This window comes from Vigna unguiculata, chromosome 1 (assembly GCF_037176805.1).
Source record: "Vigna unguiculata cultivar grain cowpea cultivar isolate G323 ecotype 2 chromosome 1, ASM3717680v1, whole genome shotgun sequence".
NCBI lineage: Eukaryota > Viridiplantae > Streptophyta > Magnoliopsida > Fabales > Fabaceae > Vigna > Vigna unguiculata.
This window is the reverse complement of record NC_140792.1, coordinates 5,532,756-5,552,358: the sequence shown is the minus strand read 5'-3', so window position 1 is coordinate 5,552,358 and position 19,603 is coordinate 5,532,756. Positions and strand designations below refer to the sequence as shown.

General features: G+C 27.5%; 1 pseudogene; it reads right to left on the bottom strand.

Moving 5' to 3' along the window:
• Positions 1-17,268: 17,268 nt before the first annotated feature.
• LOC114175133 (serine/threonine/tyrosine-protein kinase HT1 pseudogene) lies at positions 17,269-18,731 on the bottom strand (annotated as a pseudogene).
• Between the last annotated feature and the right edge of the window lie 872 nt (positions 18,732-19,603).

Here is a 19,603-nt window from a genome sequence, read left to right as displayed (position 1 = left end):
GGATCTTTTTTATCACCTGCATGCATCTCTTTTCCAATCTTTTTCTCTTAATTAAATTATCTTTTATGTCTACTTCTTAAGTTTAATGATAATACAAAACAATAATTATATATACAAAATATCTGCATTTGGTGAGGGTAAAAAACAAAGCAGTCACAACCTTCCTATCTTATCACAATAATATGCTACAAATATTCCACTTATTTTCCTCAATTATATCACTCACACCAACACCTTCTATTGTTCATTTTTGCAAACTCAAACAAAATCCCCTCTTCAATTTCAAATTTTCATTGCACCAAAAGCAAATCACTATTTGGTTTCTCCATAGAAAGAGGAACTTGAATTGGTTTCACCAACCAAAGCATATTTTAGGTGAAACCCTTTAAGGAAACTAAAAATGTCTTTCGTCTCATCTTTCTTCAGTTGCTTTACTTCATCTTAATCAGGTCAAGTTTGTGACTTTGTCCAAGGATCATCTCAGTTCAAATTCTTCTCAGAAACCAAAAGAGTAAACCAAAATCAAAGGACCCTCCACTGGTTGTTCCTTATTTCCCTGTTAACCATTACCCCTCACACGCTTGTAGTGGATTCAATCATGTACTATATATGTTTGTTAATTGAAGAAACATAATACTTTAAGAACTATGTTATTCAATTTTTTTGTAATAGACACCGTTAAACATATCTCTAAATTGGTTTTTAAAATTAAAAGAAATTGGTCACTAAACATTAATTATCAAGATTTTTGCAATCAAAGAAATTAATTTATAAATTAATTAACGACCAATTATAATTTTTTATTCATAATAGTGATTATTTTAGTAATCATAACTTTTTATTTTATAAATTAGTATATAAATTGATTGCTATAATGACTAATAATTTTTAGTTACTAAAATTGGTTGTTAATAAGACATTTTCTTGAAATAGAACATCTTGAGATAACAGAGGAAGTAGTTTTATAAAGATTGTCGATGCAATAATATATTATAGATAATATTTTGGATGCACATAGTAAAAAAAATAAAATAAGTGTGTTAAACTTTTACTCTTAACAAAATGATTGATGTTATCTACCACAAATTTGATTTTATGAGAATTTTGTGTAGTTATACTTAGTTGAATTTTTTTTACAATAATATGTACTTTTTGAGAAGATAGACAAGATGTGGGACAATAATTTATGATCATATAAATGAAAATTCAAAAGAAGAATTCTAGTTGCAATGACAATGATATTATGAAGTTTCTTTACACTGTAGTTTTGAAAAGTCAATAGCAAAAAGGATAAATATGTGTTGCTTCTTGTTAGAATTGAACGTGTTGAAAAGTATTTCAACAAACTCAAATTTCAAGTGATAAAATTTATGACAACGATTTTTATTGATGGCGGAGCTTAATAGGGACTAAGGATTGGGAGGGTTTTTGGCCACCCAATATTTATATATATTTGACACTTTACAAATTTGCGCATATCTATAAAAGTTTTGGTCTAAAATTTTTTATAACGGATTTCTAATTTAGGCTTAGTTATCATAATTTTTGGAGTTAAATATGTTTTTGTTAAATATATTTTTGTTCTTCAATTTTTAGTGAAAATTGGAATTAGTCTATCGAAAATCTTGAATCAATTTAGTCCTTAACTCTGTAAATGCGTCGATTTAGTCTTTTTAACCAAATTTTATTATGTTTATTTGAGGTTTCAAACACATCTCATTATAATATTTTAGTTTGTTTACACTATTTGACACATGTTCGCTTCAATGTTAGCTGAGAAAAGCGTTTAAAACGTTGTAATATTTTTATGTTTTTGTTCTATACTTAGGTGTTTGCTAAATTATGTTGTAAAAAGCTTTGGTTTGTGTTTGCTATGGATGTCGTTGATGAATTATTTGTTTGCTTTGTATGATAGTCTAAAACAAGCATTAGCTTTCAATCCTATTGACTTGAAGTTTGAGTTGAGTTTCTTCTAGGTTCGCGGAGATATAACCTCAAGACCCTATTATGAGATTTCTTGCGGTGATTACTGATTTTTTTGGTGCTTTTTTCCTTCTTTTGTGTTAACTCGAATCTTCAAGGTAGGTTTTTCATAATCTTCGTTTTGGAATAAGGTTTTTTCGTTGCTTCGTATGTTTTAGATGTTATCTTCGTATGTTATCTTATTTTGTTGGTTCTGTTACTATGGAGTGGTACATTTAATATCTTCGTATAATTTTGTCTTGGTTTCTGTACAAGATGAAGATGAGCATAACAAAGTGTCACTCATTGAAATTGTTTCTTGCTTTTGTAGATTAGAGGATTTCAAACCCATATGACCAAATGGATTGAAGTATGTGGCTGCATCATAACAAAATCAAGTTATAGCAATTTCATATTTGAAGTCCTCCTTCACATCTTATTGTTTGCAATTAGGCTCATTGTTTGTTTGAAATTTTCAGGATGGACGGGTACAATGGCAGAAGCAAAACAACAATTTATGTTGTGTTTGCTTTTGACGATTTGTAATTATTTTTACCGAAATGCCCTTACTTTTTTTTAATTAAGGCTGCATGAGAAGCGTACATTCCATCATACTTTTTTTTTACCGAAATGCCCTTACTTAGCCCTTACTTTTTTTTACCAAAATTAATTTTTTAATTAAAACAATTTAGTGTCGGCCGAAGCTAATGTACTTTATTTTAAAATTTATTTAATTTAACATTAGCTTGGTTGACACTAAAGACAATAAATTAAAAAAAAAAAACTTCTATATTTAATAAATATAAACGAAAAAAAAATCATAATTGATGAAAGAGATGTATAAGGGAAACGAATGTGGTTGAAAAAAATGAATATGAAGGAAGAAGATGAGATGAATAGCGTGGATAAAGTAGAAGAGGAGAAGAATTAAGATGAAGGCCGTGAGGAAAGAAGTGTTTTATGTAGATGAAATGGATGAAGAAGATTAATGTGGGTGAAAGAGATTTTTCATCTTTAAATCTAGGCAATTAAATTTAAAAATAAATTACATTTCATATTCAATATCAAGATATCAAGATTGCACATGGATTCAATATATAACTTAGAATTGGCTGAGTCAATATTAACTTAAATAAATATACATTACTAGAAATTATGATATTACATGAGATTTTTTTTGTAAATTTGTTAAAAAAAATTGCAAGAAAAAACTTTTTTTTGCCATTTTTTCTAAGAATTTTAATTGGCTCGTAATTCCTTTGTGTGTAATCATTTTCTACAAAATTATAAAATTTGCAAGTATTTTCTACAAAATTTGTTGTAAAAAGTGTTTTATATAAAATATTTTACAAGAAAATTGATAATAATTTATTGCAAATTTTTTTTCACAACAAAATTTATAAGTATTTCCTACGAAAAAATATTCAAAGAAAATATAATTTTTTTACTAGTGATAAATATTAAAAATAACTAAAATTAGAATTGACCAAGTCCACGCTAACCTTATTTCTTTTAGTTTTTTTTATAGTTAATAGTACGTTAATCCGATATTCAAAAGGGTTTGGTTTTTTTGACACTAACCTTAATTCATTTTCATCTTTTTATATTTAGTGTTTGTCTGATACTAAATTAAATAAATAAAATAAGATTTATATCCGCCTAATTTAATGCTAAAATTATTTTATTTTTTTCATACTACTTATCCTACATTAACTTTAATAAATATAAATATTAAACCCCGAACCTACAATACTTCTTTATTGTATTTGTTTTTTTTTTTATAGTTTTTATTTCCTAAATTAAACACTAACTTGAATAAATAAAATATTAAAAGTAAATAGGTAATTGTATCTTGAACATTAGGCTAGACTTGTTTATTTTAGTTTTTTTTTTTTTATATTTAACGTTTGTTTAGATTATGCTCCGCATAAAAAAATAAAACATTAAAACTAAACGAGAATAGTATCTACTAAATCGACATAACATTATTTATTTTTAATATTTATTTTAGTTTTTTTATAGTTAACATTTATTTAGTATTACTAAGTTAAATAAATATTAATATTAAAAATAAATAAAATAAATATTCATTAATTTAATACTGATCTTATTTATTTTAGTTAACATGTACAAATGATATGATGGTTAAAGTTTTAACAGACGCGTGTAAAGATTATGTGGTAAAAGTTGGCCAGCAATTTAGAATAAAAATTGAAATAACATTTTGTATATCTAATAAACGTAACAATCTACAAATTACCAAATTCATGGAGCCATGCCCAACACATTAAATAAATAATAAAGTGTGAGTATAATAAGTGAAATTTGAAGTGAATAATATTGGAGGCGAAAAGCAAATTTGAAATGACTGATATTTATATAATGTGCTAGAGAAAGATGTTAGTCCATTTACTTGGGGAAGAAGGAGAACATGACAACATATTTAGTGGTTGCTTTTGACTTAGCCCTCTCCGAATAATATATTGTTGGGGCCACTTCTACTTTCTTTTCTTCGCCTTTTCTTCATGTATCTTTGTGTTGTCGATAATGATAAGTGATGGTACCAAGAAACTTTGCAGAAACGTGTGCAAGTGGAAATATGTGTCTTTTTAAAACATTTTCTGTTCTTAAAACTCATCCTGTAGAACAGATCAAAGTCTTAAGAGGTTCACCAGTTCTCCAATAGAAATTTGTTTAAAGTAGATTACAATTTGGTTTTATAGAGACCGAATTCTGAAATATTCTTTTAATTTTTCTCAAACCTTTTAAAAAACTGAAATTATGATTTTTTTTAAATTAAAAATATAATTATAAAAATAATTAATATTTTTAAATAGTGATATTATTTAGAAATTATTTTGTAATAATTTATATGAATTTTTAAATGTAGTTCATATTTAGATTTTGTTAAAAATATTAAGTTATTTGATAGTAAAAATTAAAAATCTAGATATAATTTAAATTAATTATTCCATTTAATATTATAAATATTTATTTATTTGATTATATTAACAATTATCTTTGGTATTGAAATAACTCAAATTGAAATTTAAAATGAATATTAAAATAAGAAATTTATAATTATTAGGAAATTAATTTGAGCTAACTCATTCTCTCAAAATAGGTCTAGAAATTGATATTCGTCTTCTATTATAGAGTAATTTGATTTTATTTCCAACGTATATAATCTCACCTAAAGTCGTAAGCATTGTGTATAAAACTAAAGATTTATAATAGTCTAACATTACTTAATTGTGGATAATATAATAACCTAACAAACCTTTTGTTACAATAATCTCCAATACCAACTTGAAATTGTATATATTTGTTGATATTATTGTTATACGTTGTACTTGTATAATAACAAAACCCTTTGAAAGGAAGACAAGATTTTGATTTTCTTTTTCTTTTTAATCACCAGAGGTATTATTGAAAATATTTTTTATTATAATAATCCGCTGTTTATAATAATGCTACAAAATTATAAATTTATATTAGAAAAAAAAGATCAATAATATCTAGTAGACAAATAAATTCCTTAATTAATTAATAATAAAATTATATTAATTATTCAATTAATATTCATTATTTAATAGTTCATACAAAGTCAATAAACCAAAATAAAAGTCAAAATTCAGTTATTCTAGTTATTCTGATTATGATAAGTTAAGAGTTGAGTACGTATTCCACCCAATGCAATATGCTAACTAATATTTTTTTTTTTCTCAAAACTTAATACATTCGAACAAAATTCTCTATTTTAACGCTACCAAAATTTAAAAACATATACAAGAATAATAGAATCTAGTCAAATATTGATCACAAAATAATAATACTTTTTACTAACTAATTTAACAATATACAAGTAATGAAATAAATTCTTGAAATAACGTGTATTAATAAATAAAAAAATATAGTTTGAAACTATATTTTACAAATAACAGATCAAAGTTGAACTCTGTAACCTAATGACCCTGACAAAGGCAAAAAGGGTGGCACATCAATTAATACATAAACTGAATGTTGAAACTCTGAGTATCTGTTAGATTTTAGGTTAACAGATGTTGTAAAACACGTTGAAGTCCTTGGAAGCACGTCTTTAACATAAAACCAAACACTTCCTTAGTCTTCTGAACTCAGAATATATTCTACAAGCGTGAAGGGTAATGGTTGACAGGGAAATACGACACAACAATAGGAGCATCCTTTGATTTTGGTTTGTGCTTTGGTTTCTCTGAAGAAGGAAGATTCATTGAAGAAGAAGAAGAAGAAGAAGATCCTTCAGTATAATCAAAAACTTGACCTGATGAAGATGGAATGAAGCAACTGAAGAAGGATGACATGAGAGGCATGTTGGTGAAGGTTGAGTTTGGAATTGAAGTGGAGATTGAGTTTGAGTGTACGAAGCTGAAACGAAGGTTTTTGTGGTGAAGTTGTGAGTGATGATGAAGAGTATTTATAGCATAATACGATAAAGACAGAGGAAGATGCATTTGCTTGGAGAGCAAGGACAACATTTGACCATAGCTTTTGGTTGGTGGTCTTTAGTGGCTGCTTTTGAGCCTCACCTCACCTCAACCAATGGGGTGTTGCTACAATTAATGTTATATACTTGGTCCAACACATTTATAAATTCACATCTTATATTATAAGTTTCATTACTGATGCAATCACCACCAACTCTTTTGGGTAAACGTTGAATACTTGCACATAGCTGGATCAATTTTTTTTTTATTATTAATATTAGTTTTAGGGTTGACAAAAAATATCAATAGATAATAAGATATTTCAGCTACTCCCTAAGAATATTCAATATTAATTGTTTCTGATTTTTATTCAAATATTAAAAAAAAACAAATTATCAAAATAAAGCTATTTATAAAAAATACAATAATAATTACAAAAGTATTTAGAGTTTATTTTTTTTTATTTAGACTTATGATATTAAAACTATTTATTAAAATATTATTTTTTTAAAAATTATATTTGTAATGAAACTTATATTAATTTAAAAAATACATGTATTTACACTAATATTTTATTCACATTTACTTAAATTAAATTTTAAGATCAAATTTTTATTTGAGTTTATAATTTAAAGAATTGTTTAAAATTAAAAAAAAAACTATAACTACCTAATAAGTAAAAAGAGAGATAATGGAAAAATAAGTCAAAATATATAGATATTATCCATATTCACCTTATCCTCCTTATTCCTAATTAGTATATGTATAAATTAACTAGTAAAATTTCCCTCTTATTAATATTTCTAAATGACTTTTTTTTTTTTTTAACTTACACAAACTAATTTTAATTTATAAATACAAATAAAAGGTTTATCCAGCCAAATTTTCTGATCAACAATTGAGCTAATGTTACATATTGACGTGATCTCCTCCAAAGGATATTTACACCTTGATTGGTTCTTGCAAGATAACTATAACATATTAATTTGCATTTGATATTTAATCAATTATTTATATTTTTTTTTGGAATTTATTATATATATATATATATATATATATAATATATATATATATTTATATTAAATTTATATTATGGAAATTATAATAAAAGATAAAATAAAAAATTTAATGGAAACATTGATTTATAAAAGAGATTCAGATTTTTTTTTACTATAAAATTTTTTTATGAATCCTAATTATACTTTTTCCCAAATTATTATAAATGAAATTTAAGGATAGGTGAGATGTGATAAATTTATATTAGAAAGATTATATGATAAAATGTAAAAAAACTGATTCTTTATTTAAAGAAGGTTTGTCATAAAGATAAAAAAAATGCATATATGTTAACTAAACTTTTCATGAGAAATTTCATGAGAACCAAGTTAAATCACTTCCTAGAGTTATATATAATGAATTTAAAAATTCATTAGAACGCGACAATGACAAGGCCAATTTCCAGACAATGGCAAGTGCTTGAGAAGGAGCTGTGAAAGAAGAGGCTGCTAGAGAATAGGGAGCTCTTGAAGAAGAAGGGATTGCGGGGTGAACGACATTCTGTTGTACTACTAACACTAGCTGTACTAGAGTAGTTTAGTAGCGCCTTTTGAATCAAAATCAAATAGGCGAACCCTTTCCGAATCCGAAAGGCGAACAACCCGCATTGCAAGCAAATAGATAGCCCCGCCCGTTTGAGTCGTTCCGGAAAAAGCGTCTTCAAATTTGAAGACATCGAATCAAATTAATGAGGTACAAAGGGCTAATCTAAAATGATATTCATGGTTTGGTATCATGATATAATAGCATGATATAATAGCTAATAATAGTCATATTTTTTTGAATTCTACTATTATGTGTGTTTGTGTTAAGAAGAGGAAATGAGGAGAAAAAATGAAATACTTTTTTTTTCTAACTAAACGAAAATTATATATAACAAATTTAATTTGCCACCCCTAACTTTTTTTTCTAAGTTCCGCCACGGGTCACTTATATAATTTCTTATTGACTATTTTAATCAAAAATTGATACATGACGTTGACTTCAACACCGTCTGGTCAAACTAACAGTAAAGACTAAATTGAATCAATGCCGGAAAAGTCTTCAAATTTGAAGACACCGAATCAAATTAATGAAGTACAAAGGGCTAATCTAAAATGATATTCAATTGTAACAAATTTTCCAAAATAGGAACTCAATTGAAAATGGGAGAACTTACTTGATATTTCGCAACAAAAATAAGGACCTCTGAAATGATTTAATTTATTCTAAAAGAAGGAAATCTGAAAAAACAAAATATATCACAGAAGAAATATATATCCAGCCAAATTTGTCAAAATAAACCTTATATATTCGCATATTCTTTAACTTTGATCATGTCTTTAATCGATAATAAATAATCTATTATAATAATAATTACAATTCATTCCAAGAATGAAACACCATCCTACAAACGTGAGAGAGAAGAGTTAATAGGAAAATAAGACATCACTACTGGTGCTCCCTTTGATTTTGATGATTTCTTCTTTTGCTTGTCAGAAGAAGGTGCTTTTAATTCAACATCAGAGACTTTCATCGATGATGATGATGAAGAAGAAGGAACACAGCAATTGAAGAAGGATGAGAAAAAAGACATTGTTGCAGTTTAGATTTTGCCTCTGTATGAAGCAAAAATTATGGTTTCAGATAGAATTCAAGTTGAGACATTTAGCTGCTCTATTTATAGAGCCATATCATAAAATAATCCTTTATGATGCTGTGTGGGTTCATATATACGTGAGCTGCAAGGAATTTGTATCAACACTTTCCATTTTTATTATGCAGAGTCTCTGCCAGCTATTTTGACATAAACATTTTTATATCGTTTTTACAGTGTGCTCCTTATTCCTTAAGTTTCCTATAGTCAAACATTTTTATATTTTTTTATTCATACTTCTAAAATTATGATAAATTCACAACCATACAACCATGTTACAGAAATATTCACCCAATATTATATAAATTGTTATAAAGAGCTTCACAAAAACAGGGCAGAACTTGATCTAAGAGAAAAATTATAAATATTCATGACTTCATCTACTTGCCACAATCAGAAAAGGCAAATTTTGGCAAAAAGCTTCAACCTTTTCGTAACCCATTTGATATTAGCATTACTTCCATATGAATATTAAAAGAACTCTCAAAAAGGTGTAAGAAGGAAACGCCAGTTATAATAATGTAACAACAAAGAAATAAAAAAAAATTACTGATTCCTTCTTCAGTTCAATTAGAGCATTTGCTACATAGCAAGAATCAATTGAAAAGGGTATACAGTGTTTGTAGTAGCCGAAAAAATCATGAATCAAAAAGACTTTCCGAGACGTGTAGACTTACTGTTCTTAAATACTTATCCGTGATGTATTGCACAAGTCCTCAAGATTCTTGAAATTTTTGATGAACTCAGAACTGGCAAGATAACTTTTGAAAAGATTAAATAAATAAACCCAAGATGAGAGAAGAAATATAAGAGAAAAAGAAGGAGAGAACTAGAAAGAATGGATGAAAGTATGGAAGTGTGTTTGAAGGAGGAGAATTATGCTCTATTTATAGATGGTGGATGGGGGCAAAAATGGACCAAATCCATGGCATGTGAGAAAAAAAAATATCTATAACAATCCCAACGTTTAAAATATACGGTTGCAACATATTTGCAAGCGAAATGAGGGAAAAAATCACGGTGCAACTGCTTTTGCAATGAATTGCAAAATATATATATATATATACACGAATGATAATATGTTAGTTGGTGATAATAGTTTAATGTTATTAAATTAATATATAAAACAAATTTATATTTATAAAAAATAAAGTGAAATGAATAAAAAAAATTAAAAATAAAGTAAAATGAATAGAGAAATTAATTGTTGATGAATAAAAAAAAGAAAAGATAAACAATTTTATAGAAAATAGGTAAAAATAACGATTAATTTTAAAAAAATTTAATAAATAATTATATTGTAAATGGTAGAATTGACATTATGAAATGTGGACACAAAGGAGGGAATCCTCTTTATATATAGCGTAAATACAAGCGCTATCGCGCTTGTGTATACACAATTTTTTGAATTATATTAAAAATTGATGATATTAATAAACAAAATAAAAATATATTTATAAAAAATAAAGTGAAATGTATGGAGAAAATATGAATAATAGGAGAAGAAAGAAAAAAGAGATAAGTAAATACTTTTATAAAAACTTGTAAAAGTAACCGTTAATTTTTAAAAATTTAATAAATAATTAAATTGTAAAGTGTAAAGTTGGAATTATGAAATGTGGACAAAAAAGAAGGAATCCCTTTATAGCGTAAACACAGGCGCTATCACTAGGGATGGCAACGGGGCGGGGCGGGTACGGGTATCATGATCCCATCCCCATCCCCATAATAAAAATTCATCCCCATCCCCATCCCCAAACCCAACGGGTATACAACTTTTGACCCATCCCATCCCCACCGGGTAACGGGTATTTTCTTATACCCATACCCATTTTTTTATTGTTCCATATATCAATTAAATATTTTTTATAAAAAAAATTTAAAAATCACACCAACGGAATCATGATACTATCAAAATATTCAATATTAAAATAACATACTCTTTTTGATTTTCATGATGTCAAATATTAAGAAAAATATTATAATAGTATAAATCTCAAATTAAAGTATCAAATAACAACTAAATAAAATTCAAATAATTATATAAAAGCTAAAAAATTACACATTACTAAAATTTTATAATAACCAAAATATTTATTAATTTTACAAATGATCAGTGGTTTCATTTGCATTCGATCCACCTACACATAGAAAAAAAAATGAAAAATTAGATATGATATAATAATTGAAATTGAAAATTTTAATTACTAGAATATAATGTACCTTCTTCATCACATTCATTTTCACTCATCAGAACATCTTTTCCTTTTAATTTTTTAACACCTACAAACACCAAATGTAGAATATTAGATGAGAATTCACAAAAAATACTAACAAAAAATATTAATAAATTTGAGTAACTTACCTAGATGGTTTGAGTTCCATATCCAACTTCTTGTACACATCAAAGCCTCTATAGTAATATGATGAAGTCGACTACAGTGAGAAGTTAATATCTGACCACCAGTACTAAAAGCAGATTCAGAAGCTACAGTTGTTATTGGAATAGCTAAAACATCCCTTGCAATTGCTTGAAGGGTTGGAAACTTTAACCCATTTGTTTTCCACCATGATAGGATATCAAATTCTTGTGTAACCGGCAAATTATCTTCTTCCAAGTAATAATCCAACTCTGTTTTCATAACTGTAATTCTAGATTTTTTCTTTTTTGCCATAAACTCTAAAAATTCATTCGCATCATTATCAACATCCTTTCCCAACTCCAATGATGTAGCTCTATAAGAAGAAGTTTCATTCTTTTTTGATTGATATTCCAAAACCAAATTATAGCACATTTGACGAATTCTACTAAGTTTCAGATCAAAATCATTACCATACAATTTATAAAAATAATATTCTAACATGTCCATCTTGTACCTTGGATCTAAAACTGAAGCAATTGCCAATATGTTATATAACAAAAAACAAAGAGAATGAGAAATATGTTATATATATATATATATATATATATATATATATATATATTATATTATATTATATTATATTATATATTATATTACTATGTATATATATATATTATATGTGTGGATATCTTATGTTTATATATATATATATATATATATATATATATATATATATATATATAATTATTTATATATATTATATTATATTATATATTATATTATTATTACTATGTACATATATTATATGTGTGGATATCTTATGTTTATATATATATATATATATATATATATATATATATATATTTATAGATATATATTTATTTTAAGTATATATTATATTATATTATATAATAATATAAATATAATAATATATATTATATTATTATGTATATATATTATATGTATATGCGTAGATATTTTATGCTTTTATATATATATATATATATATATATATATATATATATATATTTCTTTTAAATTTTTATAAATTTGTAATGTTATAAATTTGTTTATAAAAGATCTCACTAGTTAAATGATTAATTTGTTTTATACGTATATATTATATATATTATATTATATTATTATGTATATATATTATATGTATATTATATTATATTATATTATATTATATTACATGTATATGTGTAAATATATATATATATATATATATATATATATAAAAGTATATTTTATTTATATGTATATATACTATATTATATTATATTATATTTTATGTGTAAATATATTATTTATTTATATATATTTTTTAGATTATTTAATAAATTATAAATAGTTTAGTAATTTAAGCGGGGACGGGTATTTGGGCGGGTATATATATATCCCCATCCCCATCCCCATCCCCAGTTGAAAATTTCGGGTATTACCCATACCCATACCCAGTCAAAGCGGGGATTCCCCGTCAAAACGGGGACGGGTTCGGGTGATACCCACGGACACGGGTTTATTTGCCATCTCTAGCTATCACGCCTGTGTGTATGGATTTTTTAAATATGCGTGATATTATATTAGTAGGTGATAATATTATAATGTTATTAAGTTAATATATAAACTAAAATTGTATTTATTAAAAATAAAGTGAAATATATCACAACAGATGAAAGAATAACCATTGATAAATAAAGAAGAAGAGAATAAGCAGAGATAACCAATTTTATAAAAAACTTGTAAAGTAACGGTTAATTTTTAAAAATTTAATAAATTATTATATTTAAAGGGCAAAATTGGTATTTTAAAATGTGGACACAAAAAGGGGAATCCTCTTTATATATACTAGCATAAACACAGGCACTATCGCGCCTGTGTGTATGATTTTTTAAATATGTGTGATATTATATTAGTATGTGATAATATTGTAATGCTATTAAGTTAATATATAAATTAAAATTATATTTATTAAAAATAAAGTAAAATATATCAAAACATGTGAAAGAATAATCATTGATAAATAAAGAAGGAAAGAAGCAGAGATAGTCAATTTTATAAAAAGTTTATAAAAGTAACGGTTAATTTTTAAAAATTTAAAAAAATATTATATTTAAAGGGTAAAATTGATATTTTAAAATGTGTACAAAAAAAGGAATCCCCTTTATAGATATAGATAATAATAATAATAATGATTTAAGACGAAAGAGATTTGGAGAAAAATGATTAAAAGTAAATTATTTATAAAATAATTAATTTTTAAAATAACTAAGGATAAAACGGATATTATGAAATGTGGACACAAAAAGAGAAATCCCTTTATATATACTAGTGTAAACACAGGCGCTATCGCGCCTGTGTGTATTTTTTAAATATGAATGATTATATTAGTAGATGATAATAGTATAATGTTATTAAGTTAATATATAAAATAAATGTATATTTATTAAAAATAAAATGAAATAAATAGAGAGAATAATTGTTGATGAATAAAAAAAAGATAAACAATTTTATAAAAAATAGATAAAAATAATTATTAATTTTAAAAAATTAATAAATAATAATATTGTAAAGGGTATATTTGGTATTATGAAATGTGGACACAAAAGAGGGAATCCTCTTTATATATTGTTATAGATATATATATATATATATATATATATATATATATATATATATATATATATATATATATATATATATATATATATATAACATAGAGTGAAGCAAGAACCTATGAAAACCTAGGCATCGTGTATATACTCTTTCGACACACGTGTTAATAAAGTGTCTAATTTAAAAGATTTTTTATTTTATTTTTGACATGATTTTAACATAATTCTACCATAAGGTTAATAATCACAAATTCAATAATTTTCTAAAAAACTTAAACTTGTAAATTTATCATATAAGTTTCTATTCTCATTATAAAAATAAGAAAAAAAAGTTTATATGATCACTATTTTTACATTTTTGGATATCAAATAAATAGATTAAATTATTTTTGTATTAGTTAATAATACGTTACTTGAAATTTTGAGACTAATATATATATATATATATATAAATGTATGTGTCTTGTGTTTTTTGGATCTAGCCGGTGTCCATGTTTTTGTCGTGTCCATGTGCCGGCTTCATAGGCAAGAACAATTTTATTTGATTTTTTATATCTTTGTGTTTTGCTTATCGGAAATGATATTTGAACATTTTTTTTTTGAACTTAAATTTGACATGGCTGATGTGGCATGACCTTTTTTTATTCAAACATTAACTTTTTTTTAATGAAAGAAAACTGTTGCACGTGTGGGAGTTAAATTTTTTTTTTCCAAAAACCAAAGGACACAGAGACAGTGAGAGAAAAAGCACAGTGATGAGTGTTAGTGTTAGAGAAGCAAAGAAGCAACAGAGAGAGAGAGATAGAGAGAGAGAGAGAGAAAGCAAAGAAGTAGTGCTTGCCGGAGAACACATCGGCCACTAAAAGTCATCCACGACGAGGCTTCCACCAGTTTTGGGTTTCAATGTTGGCCGCGATTTTTTTCATACATAATAAACTCACAATTAGGTTCATAAGTGGGGAGTGCAAGAAAATTAAGTGGGGAGTTCTGTTGGATATTTTGGTTCACAGACACAGTTTTTTTAAGCAATGGAAATTTCAAATATTTTTCAATTGTGTTACAGACCCAATCACTTTATGATGTTACAAATATTTTTCCATGAAAACATGATTCGTGGTTGGGTTATGTTGACGGTGAACCTATATGGTAATGCAAAAATTATGGATATTATTGGTAAGTGGTGAGTACAATACTACTTCATGGGGAGTTTTCGTGAAAACTTAAATCAAAAAAGGGTCAAAAGTGGGGACTCAAAAATAATTAGGTGGGGAGTTATGTTGAAATTTTTTGTTGACTTCAAACCAATGACAAAGTTATGCGCACCACAAAGTGATCAAAGTCACGTTCGAATGCTAGATAATTCCTTCCATCAATACATAATTCGCCATTGGATTTTGAATACGGTGAACCTATATAGAAATGCGATAATATGGATATTATTGGTTTGTGGGGAGTCAAGAACTCTTTAATGGGGATTTGTCATGAGTATTTTGGTCTTCGACACCTACTTTTAAAGAAATCAATCTTCATCGCTAATTACATTTCCTCACATAACAACCTTAACGTAGTGTGTCTATATTTCCATCACCATCACATTCCATGATGGGTATACAATGTTGGCCACAAAATTCTGATAAAAAAACTTTAAATCAGAAATGGGTCAAAAGTGGGGACTCAAAAACAATTAGGTGGGGAGTTATCTTGAATTTTTCGGTTCACAGACCCAATACTTGAAACCAATTACAAAGTTATGCGCACCGCAAAGTCAACAAATTCACGTTCGAATGCTAGATAATTCCTTCCATCAATACATAATTCACCACTAGATTTTGAATACGGTGAACCTATGTAGAAATGCGATAATATGGATATTATTGGTTCGTGGGGAGTAAAGAACTCTTTAATGGGAAGTTGTCATGAGTATTTTGGACTTAGACACCCAATTTTAAAGAAATCAATCTTCATTGCTAATTACATTTCCTCACACAACAACCTTAACATAGTATGTATGTATTTCCATCACCATCACATTCCATGATGGGTATAAAATGTTGGGCACAAAATTGTGACAAAAAAAATTTAAATCAGAAATGGGTCAAAAGTGGGGACTCAAAAACAATTAGGTGGGGAGTTATCTTGAATTTTTTGGTTCACAGACCCAAGACTTGAAACCAATTACAAAGTTATGCGCACCACAAAGTCACGTTTGAATGCTAGACAATTCCTTCAATCAATACATAATTCGCCACTGGATTATGAATACGGTAAACCTATGTAGAAATGCGATAATATGGATATTATTGGTTCGTGGGGAGTAAAGAACTCTTTAATAGGGAGTTGTCATGAGTATTTTGGACTTAGACACCCAATTTTAAAGAAATCAATCATCATTGTTAGTTACATTTCCTCACACAACCTTAACATAGTATGTCTGTATTTCCATCACCATCACATTCCATGATGGGTATACAATGTTGGGCACGAAATTCTGACAAAAAATTTAAATCAGAAATGGGTCAAAAGTGGGGACTCAAAAACAATTAGGTGGGAAGTTATCTTGAATTTTTTGGTTCATTGTGCAAACACTTCCAAACACTATACAATCGATGCTTCTTTGATTTGCTGTGCAAACACTTCCAAACACACCTTTCACTTGAAACCCAAAACTAGTGGAAGCCTCGCCGTGGATGACTTTTAGTGGCCGATGTGTTCTCCGGCAAGCACTACTTCTTTGCTTCTCTCTCTCTCTCTTTCTCTCTCTCTCTCTCTTTGCGTTGCTTCTTTGCTTCTCTAACACTAACACTCATCACTGTGCATTTTCTCTCTCTGTCTCTGTGTCCTTTGGTTTTTGGGAAAAAAAAAATTTAACTCCCGCACGTCCAGCAGTTTTCTTTCACTAAAAAAAAGTTTATGTTTGAATAAAAAAGATCATGCTACATCAGCCATGTCAAATTTAAGTTCAAAAAATATATTCAAATATCATTTCCGTTTGCCTATTTATATACAGAACAAAGGCAAAGTAAGGTTGCAAGGTGGTGGTCCTCAATCCATTAAAATGTTCATTAAATAGTGAAAATTACTGTCAACGTGAACAATTAGAGCACCAGATCCGTAAAACTGACAGAAAATTAGATAAAGATAGAAACTGAATGAATAAATAGCGAACAAAAGATTATATTCACACCTTAGCTTCTGCAATGTACAAACTTTTTGTAACAACAGATCAATTCATGTTTTCTTTGCCATTCAACAAAATGAAATAATTGACACGACTATAAATATCTAAAACAACTCTTCTTTTTCTTCTTTTTTTCTAATAACAATGGAACGGTCGTACACAAATTACAAAAACCAGGTCACTACTAAAGCACATGACCAACTTTATGAATACAACAAAAAACTGTGACAATGAGCATAGCTACAAGATCTGTGCAACACAATCATGTTCCTTCTACATACAAAACATAAACAAAAAAGATTAATCTTAGAGGTATAGCAGTTTCTATACTCCATTATTTCACAAGTCACGTCTCTTTCATCTCCAAAAACCAGTAATTCAGAATGCAATTTTTACACTGTAAACTACTGATCTGGAAATGAAACAAGTTGTGACTTTCCTTCGTTAGAGAACAATGTCTTTGATCATTTGCTCCAAAACTCGAACAATCTGACAGAATTCAAGTCTCTTCTGTGGTTTCAACGCCCAACACTGATTAATCAAATCTCTCAAACCATGTGGGCAATGTGTGGGAATAACAGGCCTTGAATTCTTATCAATCACTGCAACAGCAACCTGAACCGGATTCATGTCTGCAAATGGCAGTGTTCCACTCACCAACTCCCACAAAATAAGCCCAAAACTATACACATCAACCTTCCTTCCATAGCATTTTCCTTTGATCATTTCTGGTGCCATCCAACGATACGTTCCCCTCAATGAATCGCACTTTGAAGCAACACAAGCAATGCCAAAATCAGCAATTTTGAGGCGACAGTTCTTGTCTACAAGCACATTCTCAGGTTTAAGGTCTCTGTGAATGATGCCTTGTGCATGCACGTATTCCATTCCACGTGCAATATCCAAAGCAAAACGTATGATCTTCCTCAGAGAGATTGGCTTGGACTCGAGCATGTTCAAATGTGCCCTCAAAGAACCCTTTTGTTGATACTCCGTGAGAATGTAATAAGATTCAGAATCTCTGCATGCTGCTACGAAACTCACCACGTTCTGATGCTGCATACGAGGTAGATGTGTGACTTCTCTCAGAAATTGTGTCTCCAGAAGCGATCTAAGGTTTCCCTCTTCCTCGCATTCTCGTACCTCGAAAATTTTGATTGCAACATGTTGCTGCTTGTATATGCCATGGTAAATTTTACTGTGAGCACCGTGAGAAAACCTGTGTCCGATGAAGAGATCAGAAAAATCAACGTTCCATTCTTCTTCAATTCTGGCCCCAGTGTCTCTTCTATTGGTGTGGTAAAAGCATTTTGTCAATGGCCATGATGATGATTCCTTGCGGTTCTTGCACTTACCCTGCAACATGATCGCTAACTTTCCCATGATAATTTGAGAACAATGGTTCTTGTGATTCTGATCAACCCAATCACACATTCAAATTTGCATATATAGTCACTCTCGTTTATCTTTTCATCTTTTTATCATAAATTGGATAGGGTTAGTTCCTGGTTATTCGGATCTAATCAAATAATGTTTCTAACTTGCATTGGAGTTGATGATGAACAAGTGTTTCGTTTCCATAGGTAGAAAGAAAAAAGGAAATGTTTATTATCTTATGATCAGATTTATTCTCAGCTTTTAAAGGTAAGTTAATTACTAAATCTGCTATAAAATTCTTTTAGTTATCTTATCATGTTGCTAAAATAAATACTATAATTATTTTACAGTAGAATTTTACGCAACCACAATCCAATATCTCAAAAATATTATCAAATTTCAACTTACCGATACTTTTTAGAAAAGCAAGTATAACAAATCGATTATCATTATATATCAATATTTTTTTTTTTACTTTTAATATAATATGAATCATAACAAATTGTACTATATCAATATCAATAACTTAACATTCATATGCGCTCATTGTAATATTTTTCATATCTTTTTAATCTTTCATTGACTTGAATTTGAAATATAATTAAAAAGAACCTTTTATAAACTCATATATTTATGAATTTTTTTTTTAATTTTTAAAAATATTATCTATTTTAAACATAAGTGATACTCATCAATTTAATTTTGTAACAAGAATGTCGGTCACTAAAAAAAACCTAAATTTGAAGAGGAGTTTATTATTGGAAGTTATAATAACTTCAAGTAAATCATTAATTATCTATTTTCTTTAGTGATATATTCAATTCTCCCTCATTCAAGCCAATTCTTTTATGCTGTGTTCGTATTAAAGAGAGTAAATTTGCGAGCAAAAAAAAAAGACTTTTTGTGATGTTCCCTTAAGGGTATCTATGCAGATGGCAGAGCCAGGA